The sequence below is a fragment of the Ascaphus truei genome, chromosome 5 (genome assembly GCF_040206685.1).
Source record: "Ascaphus truei isolate aAscTru1 chromosome 5, aAscTru1.hap1, whole genome shotgun sequence".
In the NCBI taxonomy this organism is placed as follows: domain Eukaryota; kingdom Metazoa; phylum Chordata; class Amphibia; order Anura; family Ascaphidae; genus Ascaphus; species Ascaphus truei.
The window spans coordinates 178,945,947-178,951,967 of NC_134487.1; the positions used below are offsets into that span (position 1 = coordinate 178,945,947).

Genomic DNA, 6,021 nt, shown 5'->3' on the forward strand with positions numbered 1-6,021 from the left:
ATGGCTGCGCCTTCATGGACAGTGACTCACTCGGCCCCTGTGCTGAGTCAACTGCTTAGTCTATGGGACCCTCCCCTGATTTCCACCAGGGGGAGTGACTTTCAATTATGGCCTGTGGGAATGCACCCACTGGGCCCAGGGATTGATATCCAGACGGCGCCACTACAAGAAGTAGTTCCGGCCGCGGAGGTAACGTGCAAAAAGGAGGGATATTTTGCACGAAAAGCAGCAGCTAGGAGAAGGCGGGAACTAGCCGCGGCCCAGGAATCCCACTCTGATGAGGAAATTGGCGCGAAAACGCAGACCGCGCCCACCAGGACTGAGAAAGGCGCGGCCTTAATTAAGGGGCATGCTATTCCCCTGTGGGATCCGCCCATAATTGTAACCCCTGGGGGCGGGTTCCAGCTATGCCAGCGGAAGGAGGAGCCGAAGCAGGAAGTGGCTGGCCCAGAAGCTTCTACCGGTCAGTTGCGAGGAACCACTGACCTGGAGAGACCCATACTGAAAGTGGTCCCTACTAAAAGAATGGCCTGCTCCTCCACTGTGGGCACGATGGTCTCCACACAGCCCTACTCGGTACCCGGCGGGGTACTGGTGGTCAGGGTGGCTAACACCGAGACGGTGGTCGGGCTCTGCCTACAATGCGGGCTGCCCGGAGGCACTGTCAATACTGTGGCACGTTGCCCACATTGTGGGACATTATATTTGTGGCCCATGCCCACATTCATACCTATCCAACCTGCTGACCCCCCGGGGGACACGGTTAAACGCTCCGCCGAGTCCCCTGGCGCACTGTGGATAAACCGTGCGAGTCCCGGAGAAAGGGGACTGGAGTCGACCAAGTTGGCTGGGTCAGTATCGACCGAGGCGGTCGGGCCGCTCCCCGACCGCGCAGAGAAAAGACTTTCGCCATGCTCGGTGACCCCGAGATCCGGGAAGGGAGATTACTCAGATGAGGACCTCCGTGAACTAGCGGTGGCGAAATCGGGATCCAGGAGGGACCCAGGACGGACGACACCCCGTGGGGTGAGCGGCAGTCTGGAAAACAGGGCGTCCCCCGCAGATCGGCGAACCGAGAGACGGAGTCCCGCCGTCTCAGGACCTGGCGACGACGGGAGAGAGACGCCAACGCCCCTGCGGACTGGTAAGAGAAGCAGCCCCATCACTTACCTTGTCCCGGCAGACAGCGCAGCGGAGGAAGGGCCGTGCCAGGCCCGAGGCGCACGTGGAGAGACGGCATCACTTCCGGTGAAGACGACGGCGGAGCTTCCGGATGTCGTCATCGAAGAAGAGATCCCGAATGGGGATCCGACCCGAGATGGCGGCGTTTCCGGTTCCGGGGAGGACATCACTTCCGGTGGCGACAGCGGAACCGCTGGGAACAAAGCAGCGACGCTTCGGCGATCGGGGGAAGGTCCCCGATCACCTCCAAGGCCCAGAAGTTGGATGGGCGATCCGAGGACTGAGGAGGGTGAGATGTCCTCATTGGACCAGTCTACGGACAGCCAGGAACGGGTCGTAACCCCGTGGGGTCCTATCACTCGCCCCTATGCCCCCTCCCCTGGCCTAGATAAAGCCCATGCCCCTGTCACCTGTTCCACGGGATCCCCGCCTAGCCTGGAACTTATGGACATACCTTTGGGGGGGGAGGAGAGACGGACTGGGGAGAGACAGCGCAGTGGCGCTACGGAGGGCGATTCTCGGGGAGGGGGAGAGTTGAGGGTGGCCGCGGTAGGCCGGTGGTTGCCCCCTGCAGTTCCTGAACCGGTGAAAAAGGCCCCGGGGTCTTATAGGTGGTCTGTACCGCGATCTGAACGGTCGTCGGGGGTATTTTCCCTGGAAGATGATAGGGAGTCCGGGGGGTCACATAGATTCCGAGAGCACCGATGGTGGGCCCCACTATTCGAAGGGTACTCCGCATGGATGGACCGCACTCGGTTCCTCATCCGGCGAGAAGATGTAGTGGATTACTGGTGGGCTGTGGGAGAGTTCACACCTGAGCAAAGGGATAGAGAGTTGCAGGAGCGGTGGCTGCAGATTGAGCATAGGGAGATAGAACCCATGGGTCCTAGCATCCTATCAGACCCCGTGGACCCTGATGAGCCCCTATCATGGGTGTTACCTGGGAGGGCCGGTAAGGCTGACCTGACCAGGATAAGTAGGGCTGAGCGGACCATAATGGCTCGGCATAAATCATCCCACGGGTTGGAGTACCCGTATGTCCCTGAGCCTCTTATGGATGAAATAGAGGAAAACAGAGAGAGGTGGCTTAGGGAGGCCATTGAAATGCATTTAGTAGGCAGAGGAAGTGCAGTGGTAGGGAAGAAGGCCGAGGAGCGGATAGAGCACTTAGTGCGCGTATGGGGCATAGGAAGGAACATTTACAAACACAGGGTGACATATAGGCCCGAGAGGGGACTGCCTAGGCACTATCACATCACGGTCCTAGACATGGGCGGTAGAGAGGTTAAGAAACCTGACCCGAGTCACTATTTTTAGGGGGTACTAATGCATTACGCGGGTTCGTGGCTGCTGGTCGGGGTGGGCTTGGCGGAATGTACTGTAGACATTTTGTTATGATACCATGGAAATTTGTATGTGAAGTTAACCTAATTATGTGTTGTATTTCAGTGCTTCCTGGAAAAGGGTATACAAATTTAGGTCCCAGCGAGGGCGATGGGATTCACCAGGGGGAGAATGTAGCGGTCATGTAAAATGGCTACAGTCATCTCTCCTGCTGACAGTAAGGCCTGGTAAGTTGTGGGCATGCCAGCAGTAATTATGGAGGTTTGCCCTCACACCCTGGTGGGGTGCCCTGTGTATGGATGGGAGTGGTCACATGCTCTGACTCCATGGTTAGTGATGTCAGAGGTGTGTCAGCTTCCAGAGTGTACATAAGGCACAGCACTGTTTCTAAAAGTAGTTCTAGTACAAGTTCAGCTAAGAGGAGGAGGAGTTCAAGTTCTAGTCCTAGCCTGAGTAACTGGAAAGTTCTGGTTATGTTATAGTAACTAAAGAGGAGACTGTGTCCAGGGACCTGGCACAGGGCAGTGATCCCTGCGGGGATAGGGAATCCCTATCTAAGGAGAGATACACCTTTTAAAGGGAGGCACCGACTGAACATGAGTGGCTAGATATCTACTGCGAGGGGCAACTAGCCCACTCAGACAATAAAGATGTTCTCAATCACAAACCCTCTCGTGTACATGTGTGGAGTGAATGTACAGAGAGGAGCACCACGGAGGAGTTCCTCAACAGGACCATCCCCATGCGAACGCAGGGACCCTGATGAGGTGGAGGCGCTGCACTGGAACTAGGTGAGACTCAGCACACTACCTCAGCTGCCTGTCTGGACGGGTCCTCCCCACACACCATCATGCGGGAGACTCAGGAGTCCTGTTGCCAACAGGTGCACCACCAGACACTACCACACTGTAATGGGGGCCGGTTAGACCACAGGGGCCAATGTGAGATTGGGTGGGTCAGGCCGGTTCAGAAATACCGTTACAAACATATTTCTTAATCACAGATGTAATATTTGGGGTAGTATTTCTGCCCAAGCTTTGCAGCTAGGAGACTTTAATAAATAGGAGGTTGGACACATAAACCCCTAGGTTTGAATGTAAATGAATTAATAGAAGGCTTGCAGATAATCGGGATAGGCATGGCTGGAATAAAGAGGCAAGCAAGCTTTTTAACACCCCAGTGTGAAGTGACTTTATTTTGCAGGTACAGAAGTAGAGAAGAGGATTGAGTGAGATGAGCACAGATACAGGAGCCCGTGCAGTAAAGGAGAGACATATTTACAGGGTCTTCAGACATCACGATATCGGGGAAATGTCAACTACGGGAGTTTATTTACATCAGGACACACTAAAGACCATTAGAGTTACGATTGTCGGACGTCACACTTCCAAGTAAAATACAAGACAAAATATTATGCTACTAGTTTCTTTCAGGCGGGGTTGGGGGAGGGGGGGTGTTTAGGAACCTACGTCTCACACACTTAAGTAATTATCAGAAAGCCTAACCCCTACTGGCTGCGTTGGCAGCAAAGGGGTTAAGGATGTATGCCTGATGGGTTTAGTTTGTATCCGCTGCTCCTTTATAAGGCAAAATTGTACTTGGATTAGAATAAACCCAGTGAGGTGGAGAGACAGTCAGTATAAGGCAGGGGTAGCCAACTCCAGTCGTCAAGAGCTACCAACAGGTCAGGTTTTCAGGATATCCCTGCTTCAGCACAGGTGGCTCAATTAGTGGCATAGTCTTCGACTGAGCCTCCTGTGCCGAAGCAGGCCCTTCGACTGAGCCACTGCTTGAGCTACCTGTGCTGAAGCAGTGATATCCTGAAAACCTGTCCTGTTGGTAGCTCTTGAGGACTGGAGTTCGCTACTCCTGGTCCAAAAGATGGTTTACCAAACAGAGAAAGCTTACAGCGATCGTGAATAACCACTAATGGCTATCACTGTTTGGCAAGTAACCCCCCTTTGCTGGGTAGCTACACAGTGAATATGTACCATGCTTATGTATGCTTACAGTGTGAGGCAGTGCAAGCAGTGTAATAGCCGTTGATCAGCTCGATTTCGTTAGAAAAAGTGCGTGCATGGGAAAGACTTCGGTTTGGTCCCAAAAGCTATGAGTTGAAGAGATACAAAGTTTGTAAACAGAAGCACCGTAAACTGCATACCTGAAACCGCTCAGATCTAAGGGAACACCAAAAGTCCCTATCCTTGCCACACCCTGCCAGGTATAATATATATATATATATATATATATATATATATATATATATATATATATTTCTGTTAATGCACCCAGTTTAGTACGATTTAATTTGACAGTTTTTTTTTTTTTTTACTTAATTTTTAAGACATTTTTATCCTCTGGAAATAGATATTTTAAGACAGACCTTATGGTTTATAAAATGCAGAGCTGATTAAAAGAAAAGTAGCGATACCGGCCCCAAGTTTTACGATTGCCCTGCAGTCATTATGAGAGAAAATGCTCTTTTCATTCCCAAATGTAAAAAGCTTGGTGCTAAACTGATGCTTTAAGCACAAAAATGGTAGAGACTCCTATTATCATTAACCTCATTTTCTAAAATAAAATAAAATTGTTGACTAATAAATAAATGGAAAACACTGGTACTCTGCCACACTTATTACCATCACACGTAACCCCGAGGAAGGGCTTCCCTTGATTTTACAGCCTGTATAAATAAACCCTATTCATGTATTGTAACTTGACGTCTAAGTGCTAATAATATGAATAAAACAAACTGCTAACTTCATGTTGGAAATGAAAATCAACGTTGAACATAGATTCTGTAGCAAGAAACTCCCCAAATCGGTTCATCGTCACTGTATCCCCGACAGGTAACAGAACCAATCAAGTTGCAATGTTTTTGAAAGCTGCGAATGTGTCACCTGTTACCACTAGTGTAAGTGTCATCAAAATAACATCTCCCCTCTCACTGGTGTCCTGTGAATCTCATAGATTTTTGGCATAGGAAGGCTCATAGATTTCAATGGAGTTTCAGTGATACAAGAAGATCCAGAGCATGGGAGCAGGGTTCGCTCTGTGCATTTGCTATACAATACATTGAGATAGATAGAAGAACATTTCCATTAAAATGTAAGGGTGGGCACTTTCACTGATGTTTTGGTTTGGGTCCAAGAAAAAATAAAATGGTGTTTTAGTTTTGCCAAAACTTGATAGTTTTCGGTTTTTTTTTCTGGAGTTGTAAAAAAAGGGGGGGGGGGGAAACTAAGTAGGATTTTTTTTTCCTGAAAATTGGCGACCTTTAATTTTTTTTCCCGTTTGCAAACTCGAAAGTTCAGACAATTTTTGTTAAAAAAAACCAACGATGTGGAAAACACACCAAGATAAAGGAATCCCAGGATTAGGCTTCCTTGTGTTTCTCTTGGATGAAAAGGCTTACTTTTTTTGCTCTTCAATGTCATACAAGAACAAGAAGTTGACTCATACTATTAACCTAGTAACTGTTTATTAAAAAAAAAT

General features: G+C 49.7%; 1 protein-coding gene across 6 annotated transcripts in view; it reads right to left on the minus strand.

Moving 5' to 3' along the window:
* Positions 1 to 3,688: 3,688 nt before the first annotated feature.
* ADD2 (adducin 2) overlaps positions 3,689 to 6,021 on the minus strand; it is a 93,594-nt gene continuing 91,261 nt past the window's right edge. For all 6 annotated transcript variants that reach the window (XM_075601348.1, XM_075601350.1, XM_075601351.1 and 3 more), the window contains one exon: positions 3,689 to 6,021. This exon is cut by the window's right edge and continues 955 nt beyond it. The gene's annotated coding sequence lies outside the window, so the exon portion shown is untranslated.